Below are 19228 nucleotides of genomic sequence, written 5' to 3'. Positions count from 1 at the left end.
TATTTATCTTTTTTGGCATTTGCCTTTATGCGGTGCATTTCTTCGTTGAGGGTGTTTTCGTAATACTTCTTTCTAATGGATGTATTTAGCAGCTCTTCTGCTAACATTTTTTTTGAAGTGTGTCATCTGCCGGAGCCACCCATTTGACGTTGTGACGCCCCCGATTCAATCATACACTAATCATGCACGCAAACGTGTACGATCAAGATCAGGAACTCATGGGAAGATATCACAACACAACTCTAAAAATATAAATAAGTCATACAAGCATCATAATACAAGCCAGGGGCCTCGAGGGCTCGAATACAAGTGCTCGATCATAGACGAGTCAGCGGAAGCAACAATATCTGAGTACAGACATAAGTTAAACAAGTTGCCATAAGATGGCTAGCACAAACTGGGATACAGATCGAAAGAGGCGCAGGCCTCCTGCCTAGGATCCTCCTAAACTACTACTGGTCGTCGTCAGCGGCCTCCACGTAGTAGTAGGCACCTCCGGTGTAGTAGGAGTCGTCGTCGATGGTGGCGTCTGGCTCCTGGGCTCCAGCATCTGGTTGCGACAACCGAGAAGAACGGAAAGGGGGAAAAGGGGGAGGAAAGCAACCGTGAGTACTCATCCAAAGTACTCGCAAGCAAGGATCTACACTACATATGCATGGGTATCTGTGTAAAGGGGCAATATCGGTGGACTGAACTGCAGAATGCCAGAATAAGAGGGGGATAGCTAGTCCTGTCGAAGACTATGCTTCTGGCAGCCTCCATCTTGCAGCATGTAGAAGAGAGTAGATCGTAAGTTCACCAAGTAGTATCGCATAGCATAATCCTACCCGGCGATCCTCTCCTCGTTGCCCTGTTAGAGAGCGATCACCGGGTTATATCTGGCACTTGGAAGGGTGTGTTTTATTAAGTATCCAGTTCTAGTTGTCATAAGGTCAAGGTACAACTCCAAGTCGTCCTGTTACCGAAGATCACGTCTATTCGAATAGATAAACTTCCCTGCAGGGGTGCACCACATTACCCGACACGCTCGATCCCTCTGGCCGGGCACACTTTCCTGGGACATGTCCGGCCTCGGGAGATCAACACGTCGCAGCCCCACCTAGGCTCAACAGAGAGGTCAGCACGCCGGTCTAAATCCTATGCGCGCAGGGGTCTGGGCCCATCGCCCATTGCACACCTGCACGTTGCGTACGCGGCTGGTGAGCTGACCTAGCCTCCCTTATACAAGAGCAGGCGTTCCAGTCCAACCCGACGCGCGCCGCTCAGTCGCTGACGTCAAAAAGAGCTTCGGCTGATACCACGACGCCGGTTGCCCATATCTTGTCCCACGTGGCGGTTAGTGCGTATAAGGTCAACGACCCAACTCAGATCAAATACGAAGATCTCGTTAAGCGTGTTATTATGAAGTAACCGCGGACGCCGACCAGGACCAGGCCCACCTCTCTCCTAGGTGGTCTCAACCCGCCCTGTCGCTCCGCCACAAAGTAACAGTCGGGGGCCGTCGGGAACCCAGCCCACCTCTACCGGGATGGAGCCACCTGCCCCTTCAGCCCCCATCTCCGAACAGTATCGTAAGTAATGTAACATTATAAAGTATATAGCATATGCCCATGATCACCTCCCAAAGTGATCACGGCCCAGTAGTATAGCATGGAAGACGGACAAGAGTGTAGGGCCACTGATGGAATACTAGCATCCTATACTAAGCATTTAGGATTGCAGGTAAGGGTAACAACTATAGCAACAATGACAGGCTATACAGCAGAATAGGATTAACCGAAAGCAGTAACATGCTACACTACTCTAATGCAAGCAGTAGAGAGAAGGAATATGCGATATCTGGTGATCAAGGAGGGGCTTGCCTGGAAGCTCTGTTGTACCGGAAGAAGGGTCGTCGGTGACGTAGTTGTACTCGGTGGCATCAACGCCGGTCTCGGGGTCTACCGGAGAAGAAGAGGGGGGAAGAAACAGTAAATACAGAGCAAACAAAGCATCAGAAAACATAGCGAGGCAATACGCGGTGCTAGGTATGCCGTAACGCGGTAGAAGGTGATACCGGTGAAGGGGGGAAACATCCAGGAAAGTATCCCCGGTGTTTCGCGTTTTCGGACAAATGAACCGGAGGGGGAAGGTTGCGTGTTTGCTATTCTAGGGATGTGTGGCGGACAAACAGGCTGCATATTCGGATTCGTCTCGTCGTTCTGAGCAACTTTCATGTACAAAGTATTTTCATCCGAGTTACCGATTATTTTATATTAATTTCTAAATTTTTAATTCATTTTCTAAATTATTTTAATTTGATTTAAGTAGTAAAAAGCTATGTGTACACAGCAGAGGCCAGCCACACCCTATGACCTATGGGGCCAGGGGACCCAGTTGACCAAGTCAACTGTTGATTGGTCAATGGTGTGAATAGTGCGTGTGGGACCCACATGTCATTGTCACATTTTAGCTAAACAGATAATTAGGATTAAATAAAAAGGTTAATTAAGTTAATAATTAATTAACTAATTAGTTATTTTGATTACTATTATTATTTTAAATTCTTTTTTTCGTTTCAATAAAAAGGGAGGTGTGGGTCCCCTTGGCAGTGGCCCATATGGCCACTGAATTGGGCGCAGCTAACGGGCGCGGCCGGGCGAAGGCCGAGCCCGTCCGGGTGCGGGGCACGGCGGGGCGCTGGCGGGAGGCAGCAGCGCCGGCGGCCACCGCAGCGAGTAGCAGCAGCGGAAAGGAGGCCAGGGGCGGAGCGCGGCGAGGGGAAGTGGAGCGCGCGCGAGCGGGCACCGGCGAGCGTGGTTGCGACCAGCGGGGACAGAGGCGGGGCGCGGGGCGTGGCCCCGAGCGGCGTGCGCGGGTGCAGGGGAGGAGGGCGCACGCGGGGAGGCAACTCCGGCGGGCGCGGGCGCGGGCGCTAGGCGGCAGGGGAGCGGCGAGCAGGGGAGGCGGACAGGGGCAGCGGCAGCGGGCGCGCACGCGGTGCGGGGCGCAGCCGGGCGCGGGCCGGCGCAGTAGCTGGCCGTAGCAGCAGCGAGCGCCGCGGAGAGCAGCAGCAAGCGGCGGAGCAGGCGAGCACGGCGCGTGCGCGCGTGTGGTGGATGTCAGCAACGGCAGTGGGCGCGCACGGGGAGGCCAAGGTTGCGACGGGAGCGGGCGAGTACGCACAGGAGCGGAGCTCCGGCGGTCCGGCCATGGTGAGCTTCGGCCACGGCAGAACAACGGCGAAACAGAGGAGATTCGAGGGGGAGAAGGGGAGTCGAAAGGGGAGCTCACATAGAGCCTGTAGATGTGCTTAGTGGGCTCGGGGAAGGCTCGGAGGTGCCGGAATCGACGGCGAAGCTCGACGGGGCCGAGGAAGAAGAAGGCGGTGCGGGGCTCGATGCAGTGGCTCCCGGATCAGTCTAGTGGCACCGGAGGGTGTAGGAGATGGCGGCGAAGATCGAGGACAAGTCGGCAAGGCGAGAGGCGGCCGGTGGCCGCAGGATCGATGCGACGACAGTGACGACCGCATCGGGTGGCTCTTCAGATTGGGGAGGAGAGCGAGGGGAAAGGGGCCCTGGGATTCTAGGGTTAGCAGGAGCGTGCGGGAGCAAGCTAGTAGGGCGCCAGGGGACCTGGATGGCCGCCCCGTGGCCATCCGCGGCCACGGACGGTCGGTCGTCGTCCACCTCTCCCCTGATGAACAGAGGTAGGAGACAGTAGGGGTTGGGCTGGCTTAGTTAGTTGGGCCTAGTGGCCAGCTGGGCTGAGGCCCAGCGCCGGGGGGGGGGGGGGGGGGGGGGGGGGGAGGGAGGTCCTTTTTGTTTTGCTTTGTTTTATTTCTTTTGTTTTCATTTATTCTTTCCTGTTTTATTTTAGTTGCATTTTATTTTAGTAAAATATACACTTAGCATCTAAATTAGTATTTCAACTTAGTCCACAGTCACAAAAAGTCTAGACCCCAAATAACTTAGTTTGACATTTTATTAATTATAAAAGGTATTTAAATAATCGTTTTTGCTACTGTTTTACTTAATATAGTGCACTTATATACTTTACAGAAGTGTGGTTTCTTCACCAATATTTAGTATGGAATATTTGCCACAACCCGAACATTTTTTTTATTATTTGAAAACTTTTGTTGTTTGGTTTTACTCTAAAATTTGAAATTTTAACCGGGTTTCGAACTGACGTGAGTTTATCAACAGTAACCGAGGTGATGTGGCATCATTAGCGGAGGTTCACTGTAGCTTAACTATCCGGGCGTCACAGACGTCTTCCACACTTTTTCCTGCCTGTCAGGTCCATAAACTTGCTGACATTGCCCAATGCACAATTTCAGCCGGAGACCACATCTCCTCTCCTCTTCAGACCCGGTATCGGTTGTTCCACACCACCACCACCCGTGGCTCGCGATTTCAGCAAGTTTGTGTTTGGTACAACCCATAGTTGTGGCGTAGCTAGGATTTTGAGTCAGGGTGGTCCAATTGATATAAAAAAAAGTGTACACCACGAATACAGCATAGCAACATACTAGTAGAGGCCGAGCTATTTAGCCGAGGGACCAATCCCCCCCCCCCCCCCCCCCCCCCATGTTCGAACCAATTTATGAGGTGTTTATTTATGGGAGGAATTGCTCCCTCCAATTCTGAATATAAGCTCTTCTAGAGATTTCAATAAGGAGTACATACGGATGCATAAGGACGCATTTTATAGTATAGATTCATTCATTTAGTTTCATATCTAGTCCATATTAGAATATCTAAAAAGGCTTATATTTAGGAACAGAGGGAGTAGATGAGAATTTTTTTAACCTTTGCCCTCACGCCCCAAGCCCCAACCCTCATATTTGAAGCTTTGAAATTAATCTTTTCAAAGACATGATTTTGAACATTTCGCAAATAATATCTCCATTTATTAAATGTCATGATTTTATTTAATGTTATTGATATTTTCTAAAAGTTATGTGAACATTTGTTTTCACACTACGTCGACAATTTTTGAACCTACTATGAGCATTAAAAATGAAGTATTGATATTTTTATTTCAGAAATCTAATATACACCTAATATTGAAGGGAAGTATGTTTCTCCAATTTTTTTGGTTCGTCCACCTACCCTAACCTGCCCGTACGTTGAAGTAAATTACCCACCATGCCGCCCGTAAGTGAAAATAACTCTTCAGTAATTATTTTTCTGATTTTTTTGTCTGTCATCGAAACTGCCCATAAAGTTGTAGTAATTTACTCACTCCGCCACCCGTACATAGAAAGAAAAAAACCTCTTCATTAAATGATTCTCCGAATGTTTTGTCTGTCATCGAAACTGCCCCTAAAGTTAAAGTAAACTACCCACCCAGCCACCCGTAAAAGTGAAAAAAAAAAACGTTCCTCCGAATTGTTCATACAGTCCCTTCAGTTTTTCGTCCATTATGAGGCTGACTTTTCTTTTTCTACTGATAGATGTATCGAGGATGTACTAAAAAAAATACACACATCAAGAAACAAGCCCAACATCGATCCATTGTGAGCATATTGGAATGCACATGTCTTATGGCCGCATTCGTCGTGGTTGGTGCACAAATATTCAAATACATGTATAGATATGGAGTGCGAATATTTCAAACTTGATTTGAAGACCGCAATTTTATTACCGTGTTGCAACACATGGGTCGTTTTGCTAGTATAAATAAAAGTAATAAAACCAAAAAAGTAAACAACGATGATACGAACATATAGAAAGAACAATACGATAAACTACCTGTGCCGGACCAGTAGAACCTCTCTTCACGTGATGCGATGGTTCGCATTGCTACGAGCGGTGTATAGCTGCACCCCGTTGCGTTGCCTACATCGAGCGTCCAGTTGGGCCGGCGAAATTAGCTTTAGGTTAGTTCATTTTTTTGTATATTCGTTCGTTTTGTTTTCCGCATATTTTCAAAATAATACGCAACACATGCATGTTAAAAATTATATTTACTTAATTTTGAAGAAATGCAAAACTGAAAAGTGTTAACACAGTGTACAGAATTTGTTATCGTAAATTTTTTAAAATGCTGATAGCATTGAAAGATTGTGTGACGTTTGAAAAATTGCCACATTTTCGTAACATGCTCGTGTTTTTTAAATATAATGTAAATAAAATTTCATGTGATTCAAAAATAATGCTTTGTATACCACATTAGAAATGTACGTGCAATTCCGAAAAACTTTAGGCGAGACTGAAGGTACCATGGGATTAGGCGACATATAGCCCTGGCGGACAAACGTCGACCTCTATTGCCACCCTAAAAGAAAAATGAAAACATGCACCTATACATGTGTTGAATAGGAATTGCATCCCCTACTTGGCAGTGGCCACCTAAACATGTGGCGTAGCGCTGTCACTCCCGCCCCACGTTGGTTCATTCATCAGGAAAAACCACCAACAATCCACCCTCAAGATGCGGTTTGGCGGGCTAATCGCCAAGCGGCATGCGTCCATGTTCCGGAGTGATCTTCTCCAGATTTCGCGGGAGCAAGTCAGAAGTTGACCTGGCCGGCCGGCATGCATGCGGATCTAGCCTAGCCGCGCCGCGTGGTTTGCTTTGCTCCACAGATGGATCGATTGCTGCTATGGGTGGAGATATGCTATACTACGCTCTCATGTGTACCTCCGGTCGGCGGTAGGTGTGTTTAACATGCAACGTATTCGAATCTTATTAGCTAGCTTTAGCTTGCCTACGTTGCTTGCATGGCATGTGCCGCCATTGGTAGGTCAAATGTACTTACTGTGGTAGTACGTGCGTGCGTGCCCCGGAGATGGAGTGGTAGTTACATGTAGAGTACGTGTTAAGTAGCTAGTGCCCGTCGCGTCGAGTTTGGATCATATGCCGCCATTCATTGAACAAGCATGCATGCATGTATGCTGGTGCGTGCATGAGAGACCTACCATTTGTTTTTTTAGAAATTTCAAATGAATTATCACATACGAATGTATATGGACATATTTTAGAGCGTAGATTCACACATTTTGTTTTATATGTAGTGATTTGTTAAAATTTTTAGAAAGACAAATATTTAGAAACGAAGGGAGTAGTAGTTATATATTTTTGCCAAGGCCGGTCTGCCGTTGATTGAACATGCAAGTTAGCTTGGTCAAATGCGTGGTGTGCGTTATTCTTGCATATCTTGATGGCATCTTTCCCTCCATCGCCGGCGTAATAAATTACTACGTCTACCACTAGCGTGCAAGTTCTGCTACGCTCACAGGTTATCAACGAGGTCCTGCACCACGTCGTGAGTTAATTTCAAGTAAATCAAGCAACGACGTACGACGTAGTATGTGACAATGCATGCACGCATCAATCTTGTTCAAAGCTGGCGGTCGGCGCAGACGTACGTGCAGGTGCTGTTGCATCCGTACCAGTACGGCCGGCTAGCCCGCTGCGGGCACTGACACGTACGTTGACCGGCTGGCCGTCCGACCACTAGCTAGCGCCGCACAGCAGCTGTACCAATAAGTGCGGTAGTATCTTTCTGGCCCGTGTGCCATGACCCCAGACTCAAGCGCCGGACCCCTACTTTTCAGAGGAGTGCCGCGCCTTAGAGCATCTCCAGCCGTTGGCCCCCAGAATGCATATAAATCGTCCTCTGAGGACGAGCCGGCGATACAATCGGCGCTGGGGCGGTTTTGCGCCCAGTCGTCGCCCCAGGTCGCCACATGCGTCGAAATTGGCTCACTTTTTGGCCCACTTTCGGCGAATAAAGGGCCCATATGAGCGAGAATAGACCCATATTCAGCGTGGTTCGCCGTGGCTCGGCGTTGAATTATGAACATAAATATTTTTTTATCACATAGTTCATCACAGGAAAATCAAATAGTTCAACAAAATAGTACAACAACAAATAGTTCAATACAAATTATATAGTTCAACAAATAAAAACTCATATTTCATCACACGTCACGCCCGGCGTCGCCCTTGAGCCTCCATAGGTGCTCTACCAGATCATGCTGCAGCTGATGATGCACCTGTGGGTCTCGGATCTCCTGACGTATACTGAGGTAGGCAGTCCAGGTTGCCGGTAGCTGGTGATCAACTTCGGCTAGAGGGCCTTGCCTGTAGTATGGTTCAGTGTCAAACACCGAGTCTTCTTGCTCGCTTTCGATGATCATGTTGTGCAAGATGACACAGCAAGTCATGATCTCCCACGTTTGATCTTTCGACCAGGTCTAAGCGGGGTAGCGGACAACAGCAAATCGAGATTGGAGCACACCAAATGCCCGCTCGACATCCTTCCTGCAAGCCTCCTGAATCTTCGCAAACCAGGCGTTCTTGCCTCCTGGCACAGGGTTTGAGATGGTCTTCACAAATGTCGACCATCTCGGATAGATGCCATCAGCTAGATAGTACCCCTTGTTGTAGTGCCGCCCATTGATCTCGAAGTTCACCGGAGAAGAATGACCTTCAACAAGCTTGGCAAAGACAGGAGAGCACTGCAGCATGTTGATGTCATTGTGAGTTCCTGGCATTATCAAAGAACGAGTGCCAAATCCAGAGGTCCTGTGTGGCCACCGCCTCAAGTACCACACTGCAACCGCCTTTGGCGCCTTTGTACATCCCCTGCCAAGCAAATGGACAATTCTTCCATTTTCAATGCATGCAGTCGATGCTTCCAAGCATCCCAGGAAATCCTCTTGCTGCATTCTGTGCTAGGATCCGAGCAGTGTCTTCCGCATTGGGTGTTCTCTAGTATTGCGGTCCAAACACTGCCACCACTGCCCGACAGAACTTGTAGAAACACTCTATACTGGTGGTCTCGGCCATGCGCCCATAGTCGTCGAGTGAATCACCGGGAGCTCCGTATGCAAGCATCCTCATCGCTGTCGTGCACTTCTGGATCGAGGTGAATCCATGTTTGCCGGTGCAATCCATCTTGCACTTGAAGTAGTTGTCGAACTCCCGGATGGAATTCACAATCCTGAGGAAGAGCTTTCGGCTCATCCGACAACGGCGCCGAAATGTTTTGTCGCCGTGAAGTGGATGTTGGGGATCGTAGCAGAAATTTAAAATTTTCTACGCATCACCAAGATCAATCTATGGAGTCATCTAGCAACGAGAGAGATGAGTGCATCTACATACACTTGTAGATCGTGAGCGGAAGCGTTCAAGAGAACGGGGTTGATGGAGTCGTACTCGTCGTGATCCAAATCACCGATGATCCTAGCGCCGAACGGACGGCACCTCCGCGTTCAACACACGTACGGTTGGGAGAGACGTCTCCTCCTTCTTGATCCAGCAAGGGGGAAGGAGAGGTTGATGGAGATCCAGCAGCACGACGGCGTGGTGGTGGAAGGAGCGGGGATCTCGGCAGGGCTTCGCCAAGCTCAGCGAGAGGGAGAGGTGTTACGGGGGGAGAAGGAGGCGCCAGGGGCTTGGCTGCGCAGCCCTCCCTCCCCCCCCATTATATAGGGGCCCTGGGGGGGCGCCGGCCCCTGGAGATCCCATCTCAAGGGGGGCGGCGGCCAAGGGGGGACTTGCCCCCCAAGTCAGGTGGGGCGCCCCCCACCCCCAGGGTTTCCAACCCTAGGCGCAGGGGAGGCCCATGGGGGGCGCCCCAGCCCACCAGGGGCTGGTTCCCTTCCCACTTCAGCCCATGGGGCCCTCCGGGATAGGTGGCCCCACCCGGTGGACCCCCGGGACCCTTCCGGTGGTCCCGGTACAATACCGGTGACCCCGAAACTTTCCCGGTGGCCGAAACTGGACTTCCTATATACAAATCTTCACCTCCGGACCATTCCGGAACTCCTCGTGATGTCCGGGATCTCATCCGGATCTCCGAACAACTTTCGGGTTACCGCATACTAATATCTCTACAACCCTAGCGTCACCGAACCTTAAGTGTGTAGACCCTACGGGTTCGGGAGACACGCAGACATGACCGAGACGACTCTCCGGTCAATAACCAACAGCGGGATCTGGATACCCATGTTGGCTCCCACATGCTCCTCGATGATCTCATCGGATGAACCACGATGTCGAGGATTCAAGTAATCCCGTATACAATTCCCTTTGTCAATCGGTACGTTACTTGCCCGAGATTCGATCGTCGGTATCCCAATACCTCGTTCAATCTCGTTACCGACAAGTCACTTTGCTCGTACCGTAATGCATGATCCCGTGACCAATCACTTGGTCACTTGAGCTCATTATGATGATGCATTACCGAGTGGGCCCAGAGATACCTCTCCGTCATACGGAGTGACAAATCCCAGTCTCGATCTGTGCCAACCCAACAGACACTTTCGGAGATACCTGTAGTGCACCTTTATGGCCACCCAGTTACGTTGTGACGTTTGGTACACCCAAAGCATTCCTACGGTATCCGGAAGTTGCACGATCTCATGGTCTAAGGAAATGATACTTTACATTAGAAAAGCTTTAGCAAACGAACTACACGATCTACTGCTATGCTTAGGATTGGGCCTTGTCCATCACATCATTCTCCTAATGATGTGATCCCGTTATCAATGACATCCAATGTCCATGGTCAGGAAACCGTAGCCATCTATTGATCAACGAGCTAGTCAACTAGAGGCTCACTAGCGACATGTTATGGTCTATGTGTTCACACATGTATTACGATTTCCGGATAAAACAATTATAGCATGAACAGAAGACAATTATCATGAACAAGGAAATATAATAATAACCATTTTATTATTGCCTCTAGGGCATATTTCCAGCAGTGGAGCATCGGCGAAGTAGTCGGAGTAGAGCATGCAGTGCCTTTGAGACGATGCCGGTTCTTTGCTTTCACCCGCCCCGGCACCGAGCCACCTCGCCGCGGCTTTTCATTGCTCGCCAGCAGCTGGGCGAGGGCGGCGAGCACCATGAGATGCTCTTCTTCCTGGACGTCGGTCTCGGCTTCCTCCTCCAGCAGCGCGGCGAGCGCTTCCTCGTCATCCGAGTCCATCGCCGAGGCAGGCAAATCGCAGAACACCTTGCGCCCGGTGGGCGTGTACTCGCCGCTAAACTGCCCCTACGCGGCCGGAAACGCCCAGCTGCTGTTTGAGGGGCTGCCGCGGCGAACCTCTGCTATTTTTTCGGCGGGGAATGGCTATCTAGCGGTGAAGGGCGGCGGGCGGCGCCGGGATATAGCTAGTGGCGGCCGAGGGCGCGGGGGGTGGGAGGCGAGTCGGGGAAGAAAATCTTGATTTTTCACCTGACGGTGTGGGCCAGCCGCGCTTTTCCCTTGCGCCGGAGCCCCCGATCGCCCCCAGTGCGCCGGGTTCGGCCTGTGACCGCCGGGCGGAAAAAAGGGCCGAACCGGCGCTTTTCGGCGTCCTGGGGGCGTGATTGGGAGATTTTTTTGGCGCCGGCGCCGAAAAAGTGGCCTGGGGGTCCCTGTTGGGGGCGCGGCTGGAGATGCTTTTATTACTACTTTGGTAAAAGAACTCAAATCTGAATGAAAGTTTCTATCGACTCTTGGTTGTGTTTGATAGCATAGTACCATACAAACCAAAGTATCAAAAATTGCAGTAATTTTGCCTGTAGGTATGAGATACCTTGGTTTTACAAAAACAAAGTATTTTAGAGTATTCACAATACATAGAACCTGTTTGGCTGTTGCCGCACAACACTGTAAATTTTGCTGCCTAGCCGTTGCATTTAAGCACTCAGTAGCTCTGTTTTTAAAAAAGAGGTATGGGGTTCTTCTTTTTATGCAGAGAAAAAACTACAGTTTTTCTCAATACTACAGTATTAAAACCACAGTTGTTAGGGGCAACCAAACAACTCATTGTAATAAAACTATGGTAATATTAAAAACTGTAGTATTCTCAAAATACTTAGAAAATACTTTGCTATCAAACGGGGCCTTAGTATCCAGACGATACAAACATGCCCTGTTCTCTGCATCCAAGGTACACATAACCAACATGGGCAAGCGTAGAGACAAGGGCAAACCCGGTGAGAATAAGAAGAAGTCATCCTCCCTTCGTTTTAAAATATGAGGTGTACTCGTTTTTTCAAAAGTCAAACTTATGCATGTTCAACCAAGTTTTTAATGTCAGCGTCTGCAAAACCAAATTTATATCATTTGATCCATCATAATAGAAGTATTTTTCATATTTCATCTATTAGGATTGTAGATACAGTCTTGCTGACACTCAGTCGGTGCCATATGCTCGAGATCCTACGTTAAGATCGGTGCACAATTTTCTTTTCATTTTTCTTTGTGTTTTTCTCTCTTGCATGTTATGTCACTTGACAGAGACTTAGTTAAATCTCAGCCAACTAAGACCTAGCCACACCCTTATAGATATATATATTTTATTCTATAATCTTGGTCAAAACACACAAATGTTTGACTTTCACAAAAGTTACGCAGCTTATATTCCTGAATGGAGGGAGTAATGTGTAGATTATAAGAAAGAACCACACTTGTAATACACTGCTTAAATAGTCTTATTAGTAACTGTAATATTGTGATCAAAGCTGAGCAAATAGAGTCTAGGATATACCAATTTAAGTGGTTTATCTTCGACCCAACAATCCTCCCAAAATCTAGTGCTGCTGCCATCCCCAAGATTTTTCTTTTGCAAAATTGGTAAAAGATGTTTTTGACCTTCACAATACTAGTCCAAAAACTGAGAATCTCCGACTAAATCAAAAGAATTTTCTTTGACATACATGAGATTATGTATAATAAGGGAGCCTGTATGGACGTATTCAAACTGTTTTTGATTGAACGAATATCACTGCTACGCGTCTCCATTGCCGGCGTTTGCGGCAGTCAGCGCGGGTCAGACTCGCACTGGATCTAGCCCGGATGCATGCATACTGTTTGGTCGTCCAGCTCACCAGGGCCAAGCTAGCTGTGCACTGCGGTGAGCTGCAAGGATTAGGCAGAGAATATATAGCTATGCACTAGCTAGTGCCCTCTCCGTAAAGAAATATAAAAGCGTTTAGATCACTGAAATAGTTATCTAAATGCTTTCAGATCTTTTTTAAAGAGGGAGTAAAACTCAGTGCTAATCCAGAATGGTAAGACTATAGACCACGTGCTTGTTTATTCAATACCGTAGTATTTAATCTTATCGTGATATGGTTAATCGTCATTTCTGCAAGCTGATTATTTTGGACCAGACGCCGGCCGGCACCATTCCTGGAGCTATAGCTCGCGGTGCCCGTGTGCGTCGCCTCTGCCTGCCCTGCTCAGCTGTGCGTACGCGTGCGTGCGCGTAATTCATCCTAGTTTGATGCTTGCTTGCTTGCAGCACTATGCGGATCCATATGCAACAGTGGTGTATCCGCACTATAACAACAGGAGCAGCAGCAACAACAACTGCAGCCGTTGTGTATCCTGATAATGATGTCCACGGACGCGTGCGTGCGCGCGCTGTTGTGCCGTGCGGTTGAGCAGCAGCCTCCTCGAGCCCCCGCCCCTCTCCAGGCTGTGCATGTCGACTCATCGACCTCATCAGGAGCCATGCCATTGTCATGCATGCACACACGGCCTCGCGATCTCGTCTCTCACTGGTCTTTCTCGAGCAGACATGCATGGGTTTGATCAACCATGTCGTCCCGCCGTCTTGAGCGCGTGGGCATGCTGATTGAGTTGGTGACGCCGGTGCTGCCACGGTGGGAGCCGAAACAAACAATCATTTTCGCTGCCATGGCAGCCGAATCTAACAGTTTTTTTTCCTTTTGCTGCCGCGGCAGCCGAAACGACATATTTTTCGCCAGCAGTTTTCTCACTTTTTGCTGCCACTGCAGCACCGTAGTTCGCTCGCAACATACCGCCTGCCATGGTAGCAAGTCTGCCGGTCAGCATCTACTACCCTGCATGCAACAGTATTTGACAGTGAGAAGAGATGGATCTGTTAGTACCATTCGCTGTTTAGTTAATTATTTGTAATATGCCAATGCAATCCTATAGCATCGATGATCGATCCGTGACGATGTGCAGACATGCATGTCCCCTAGCTACCGGGCTACCCTCCTGTCTCCACTCAGCTAGCCTCTTCTAGCCTGTCACACCCCCGCCTCGCACATCTCATCGGCTCTGCTCTTTGTACGTACGCGCTCCACGGTGTCGGGTGCACCACGACGACGACGATGATGATTAAATTCCTCCATGCGTGTGCACGCTAGCTTGATGTAGTAGTATAATTTTATGAGGTTGTTCTGCATTATTATTGGCTCCTGATGTTTGCACTGTGATGAACAGCAACTCATGGTAGTACGTAGGACACGCATGTCTTGAGCGGAGCAGAGAACCACTGCTGCTGCAACGTTTTTTTCATTAACGTTCTAGTACTCTAGTAGGTGAGTTGTATCATCTACTCTCTCCTTTTCAAATTACTCGTCGTGGTTTTAGTTTAAATTTGAACTAAAACCACGACGAGTAATTTGGAAAGGAGGAAGTAGTACTTTTAAGCAAGATGCATGAAAGCTGCTGTAACTATAGATGCCTGCAGCTCCTTGGGTGGCTAGGTTAGCTGCATCAGTTAATTACTTAATCTATCGTCTGCATGCATCCTTATAATAATCAACCGTAGGGTAAGTACTACGTAGAATTTGCCTCACAAGCCATGAGAATCCACCTACATGTGCAAATGTGCATGCTAGTCCTAGAATGGCAGAAGAAATCAAAGTAGTCCGTTGCGTGTGCACGTGGACTGCTAGCAGCTAGCCAGTTCATATATACTCCTAGTCCTAGGCTGTCATCGATCGATCACTCATGCGTTTAGATCACTTATTGTTTTACAAAAGGAAAACGTTTAGATCCAGTCAGATGAAAACTCTCTCCGGTAAGCATCTTTCTTCGCACGCCACGTGTCCAGGCCAACTGCTTCCTTCCCCTTCACCTTATCTTCCCTACGAAGTCTATCGTCCACTCATTTCTGTTTCTTTCCCCTTTCTCGTTCGTCAAGTAGGGACAGACAAGCAGTAGCACCGCAGAGTAGGAGGGGACGACCCATCGGCCATGCCTGCATTGAAGCTTCGCCGTGCTGCATCGTAGCATTCCCATGTTGCATAGCAGCTCCCCCATCGTCACCGCGCTGCATCGCGAGCTTCGGCCATGGCTGCCGCGGGCTGCGTCGCACCACCCATCGCTGTCCGCGCTGCACCACCCATCGCCGCCGGCGCTGTATCACAACATCCCCGCTCTGCATCGCAGCTCCCGCCATGGCCGCACTAGTAGAAAAGGGTCATCTGTCCCGGTTGGTAAGGGCCTTTTGTCCCGGTTGTTGAACCGGGACTAAAGGGTCGTTACTAATGCCCTAGCCCTTTAGTCTCGGTTCTTACACGAACCGGGACAGATGGGCCTCCACGTGGCCGCTGCAGCCAGCCCAGGCAGGAGGGCCTTTGGTCCCGGTTGGTGACACCAACCAGGACCAAAAGGCATCCACGCGTCAGCATTTCAGTGGCTGGGGTTTTTGTTTTTTGAAAGGGGGGAGGGTTTAGGGGGTAATTTAGGGTGTGTAAGCTAGCTAACAAAGAGAACTGTCCTATCTTATTTCCGTGCTTGATTTACCAACGCTACTGCTATGCCTAAACATGGCTTAGATTAAAGTGAAGGCAACATGTGGTGCATGTCGAAAGTAATATTAATCCTAACTTGATCAAGTTTGGATTAGTACTACTTTCGACATGCACCACATGCTTGTTGCCTTCACTTCATTCCAGTCCATGTTCATTTCACCCACTGATATATAATAACTCTTCATGCCCGCATCATGCATCAGCATAATAACAAGTCCTACTAATCATCATCATACAACTTCTACTCGTTATTAATAACAAGTCATACGATCATCATCCTCATAGTCATCGAACCAACCCTACTTAATTGTTCTTAGCACATGATCATCAGTATTAGGTAGGACCTAAATACCCTCTTTAAGGTAAAATAGCATAAAACAATATAGACCCCGACTCTCCATTATGGAGAATGGAGATCATCCTGTCTCCAATTTTTACCCTTCGCTTCCTTTTGCCTCCAAGAACCTCCTTGCGACTCTCCATACATTTTTCCATTCTTTGATTTTCATGTCTCCACTTCTTTTAGAAATCCGATATGGACAGTTGAGATTCGTAGGATGACCTGGTTGTATGTTCAAAACATCAAGGCTGCCATTCTGATACATCAAATGAGGCACACAATCCTCTGGGATTATCTGTTGAAAAACATAGTAATAACTTCATAGTTAGCAATGATGTACTAGTTTTAGAAGTATGCAAAAGATGCACGGATGTCGTAATAGTAAGAAATCTTACCAGGGTATCTCCATAGTAGTTATCGTAGTTCAACACGTGCACTAGTGGCACGTATTGACCATAATGTGGAGGAGTTTTACAATAGATATTGTAATTTTCAAGATCAGTACAAAATCCGACCAGATGAGTTTTCTCCTTATAAGTTAACTCAGAGCCATCGGTGTAGTAGGTTCTGTCTACCATGTTCCGCATATTGTTTGAACAATCAAAATAAGCTGTCAATGAAAATAAGCTGTCAACTATTTTGAAATGAACAATATAAATTAGCTAATAACTATGTTTGAGAAACTCACCAAGATCCATATTAGCTAATAAATTAGCGGTAGAATTGGAGGCGTATCAACAAGGACCCAAATGTCCATATTGTCTTGCTCGATGTCAGGATCACCAAGATCCATGGTGACAAGCATACCCTCATCAAAACCATACATCTTGCAAAATGCTTCCCAATTTTTGCAACCAAAATGGGTTACGCTCTCAGAATTATATAGATTTACTTCAAAATCTATATCATGATGGGTCCTTAGGTGAATTTTCTTTGTTTCCATACTTTCATGGTCTTCAAAACTCATCCTCTCCAAGACGTAGCGTCTTGCATGGCATGGGATAAGCTAGTCGAATTGTAAAAGATGAAAAGTACACGTTGAAATAGTTGAAGTCGTGCTTAATTACGAAAAAATAACACTTGTCGTCGTTGCGTACCGTTTCAACATCGAAGGTCTCCTCCAGCTTAATACTGAAGCGCCGATCTTTGTCCAGGTGAGGCCTGTCGCACAGACCTCGGTCATCGTGGCACCAGTCGCACTCCCCTGGGAGACTTTCGTCGTCCGAGTACGACATTTCCTATGTTCATAATTCAAATATTAAACGTCTACAATTAAATATATGTACTAAAAAACCTAAGTTAGATCATTATTATTCATCACGGGTTGACTATCGGTTTGTCGAGTCTTTTCTTGAAAACTCTCAGCTCACGTGGTGTATACATTCGACCGTTGGTGATGGTCGCTCCTCCTTTCATCCCCGAGTGCATTACACCAAAATGTCTAGCACACGGGAATGAAGGAGAAGCGACCCCCACGACAACAATCGGGATTCTTCGTCCTCTCATATATATATATATATATATATATATATATATATATATATATATATATATGGTGGAACTCTCCCTCACTGATTCCTCTCAGACATTTGCGACTGTCGGTGATGGTAGCTCCTTCCTTTCGTCCCCGAGTGCATCACACCAAATTGTCTAGCACACGGGAACGAAGGAGAAGCTACCCCCACGACAACAGTAGGGATTCTTCGTCCTCTCATATATGATGGAGACTCAATAGACTTAAAGTCAACCCGAAATATCGTTTAATTATCTTTCTAAAACCGGTTCGTGGCTGGTCTGACCTCGAGGTCGGAGGGGGTCGGTGACGGGGACGACGGCGGGGATGATGGAGGGGGGCTCCTAGATTTCTACGAAAACAAAAACCCTATAAGCTATCAACTAATCATATGCATACGCCTTGCATAGTGCTCTCCAATTTTAGCATTCAAAGTAGGAGTAGTTTTCCAATTTGAGCATTCAATAAGCAAAATCAAATCACAAAATAAAGTAGTATTCAAATTAGGATGCATTCAATTATAAGCAAAACTACATCATCTCCATGCGTCCGTCCATCGTCGAATATTATCACTAATACACCTCGAATACTATCATACATATCGCCAGTACAGCTAGAACCGTAGCGCCCGACGGGTATCGGCGCGGGCGGTGGACACCCAAAGGGAAGGAACCATCACAGGATCATAGCTCCAGTGAGATCCCTGAAGAACCTGCCAGATATTGTCGAACCTGCCCTCCAACGCAACCATGTAGCGACGGACGTGCTGGTCCTCCTCGCTGACACGGTGACGTACAACCTCCGCGGTGTCCGGAAGCCTCGGCACCGTCACTGGCCCACGCGACCGCCACCAAACAAGGATCGGGTCAACGACGGGCTGGCTCCTCACCAACCTACGCCCCCCGGAAGGTAGCACCTCCCAAAACCAGCCCGGCGGAGCCCAGTCCCGGACATGGCCCCTCTAATCAAGCCGGCCTCCTCCGCCGAGTCGACGACGAGGATGCGGGATTGGCATCGTCGACGTCGATGCGGGAATAATTGCTTTAACTAAAAAAATAAACTAGTTCTATTATTTTTCTTGCTAAAAATAAACTACTTCTATATATAGTAAAATAAAGTAGTTTTTTTAAATCAACTGGTTCAACTAGCTACTAAGCACTTACTATAAATAAAATAAAGTAGTACTTACTAAAAACAAACTACTTCAACATATAGTAAAATAAACTAGTTTTATTAAATAAACTAGTTCAACTACTAAGCACTTACTATAAATAAAATACAGTAGTACTTACTAAAAATAAACTACTTCTATATATAGTAAAATAAAGTAGTTTTGTTAAATCAACTAGTTCAACTACTAAGCGCTAACCTAAAATCAAGTAGTACTTACTAATTTTACTTTTTCCTCTACACTAACCTAAAATGCACTAACCTAAAATCGATATCTACTAACAACCTAAATAAAAAATTAATACATATATGAAAAAATATATACAAACAAAAAAATGCTATGAACATTATATTCATACATACATAGCCACATACATTCATCTAATAGCTACCACATACATATATACATTATATATATATGAAAAAAATGCAATGAACAAAAAAAATACACAATATTGTTGGAAATATGCCCTAGAGGCAATAATAAAATGGTTATTATTATATTTCCTTGTTCATGATAATTGTCTATTGTTCATGCTATAATTGTGTTATCCGGAAATCGTAATACATGTGTAAACACATAGACCATAACATGTCCCTAGTGAGCCTCTAATTTACTAGCTCGTTGATCAATAGATGGTTACGGTTTCCTGACCATGGATATTGGATGTCATTGATAACGGGATCACATCATT

General features: G+C 47.2%; 1 long non-coding RNA gene across 1 annotated transcript; it reads right to left on the bottom strand.

Annotated features, from left to right (window-relative positions):
- Positions 1-227: 227 nt before the first annotated feature.
- On the bottom strand, positions 228-3579 carry LOC141042217 (uncharacterized). Its single transcript, XR_012204048.1, has 3 exons — positions 3274-3579; positions 1863-1940; positions 228-550 (listed from the first exon to the last, which is right to left on the bottom strand). It is a non-coding gene; the product is annotated as an uncharacterized lncRNA (long non-coding RNA).
- Between the last annotated feature and the right edge of the window lie 15649 nt (positions 3580-19228).

This window comes from Aegilops tauschii, chromosome 3 (assembly GCF_002575655.3).
Source record: "Aegilops tauschii subsp. strangulata cultivar AL8/78 chromosome 3, Aet v6.0, whole genome shotgun sequence".
NCBI classification, from domain to species: Eukaryota; Viridiplantae; Streptophyta; class Magnoliopsida; order Poales; family Poaceae; genus Aegilops; species Aegilops tauschii.
The sequence above is the reverse complement of the archived record's forward strand: the minus strand, read 5'-3'. Positions and strand labels throughout refer to the sequence as shown.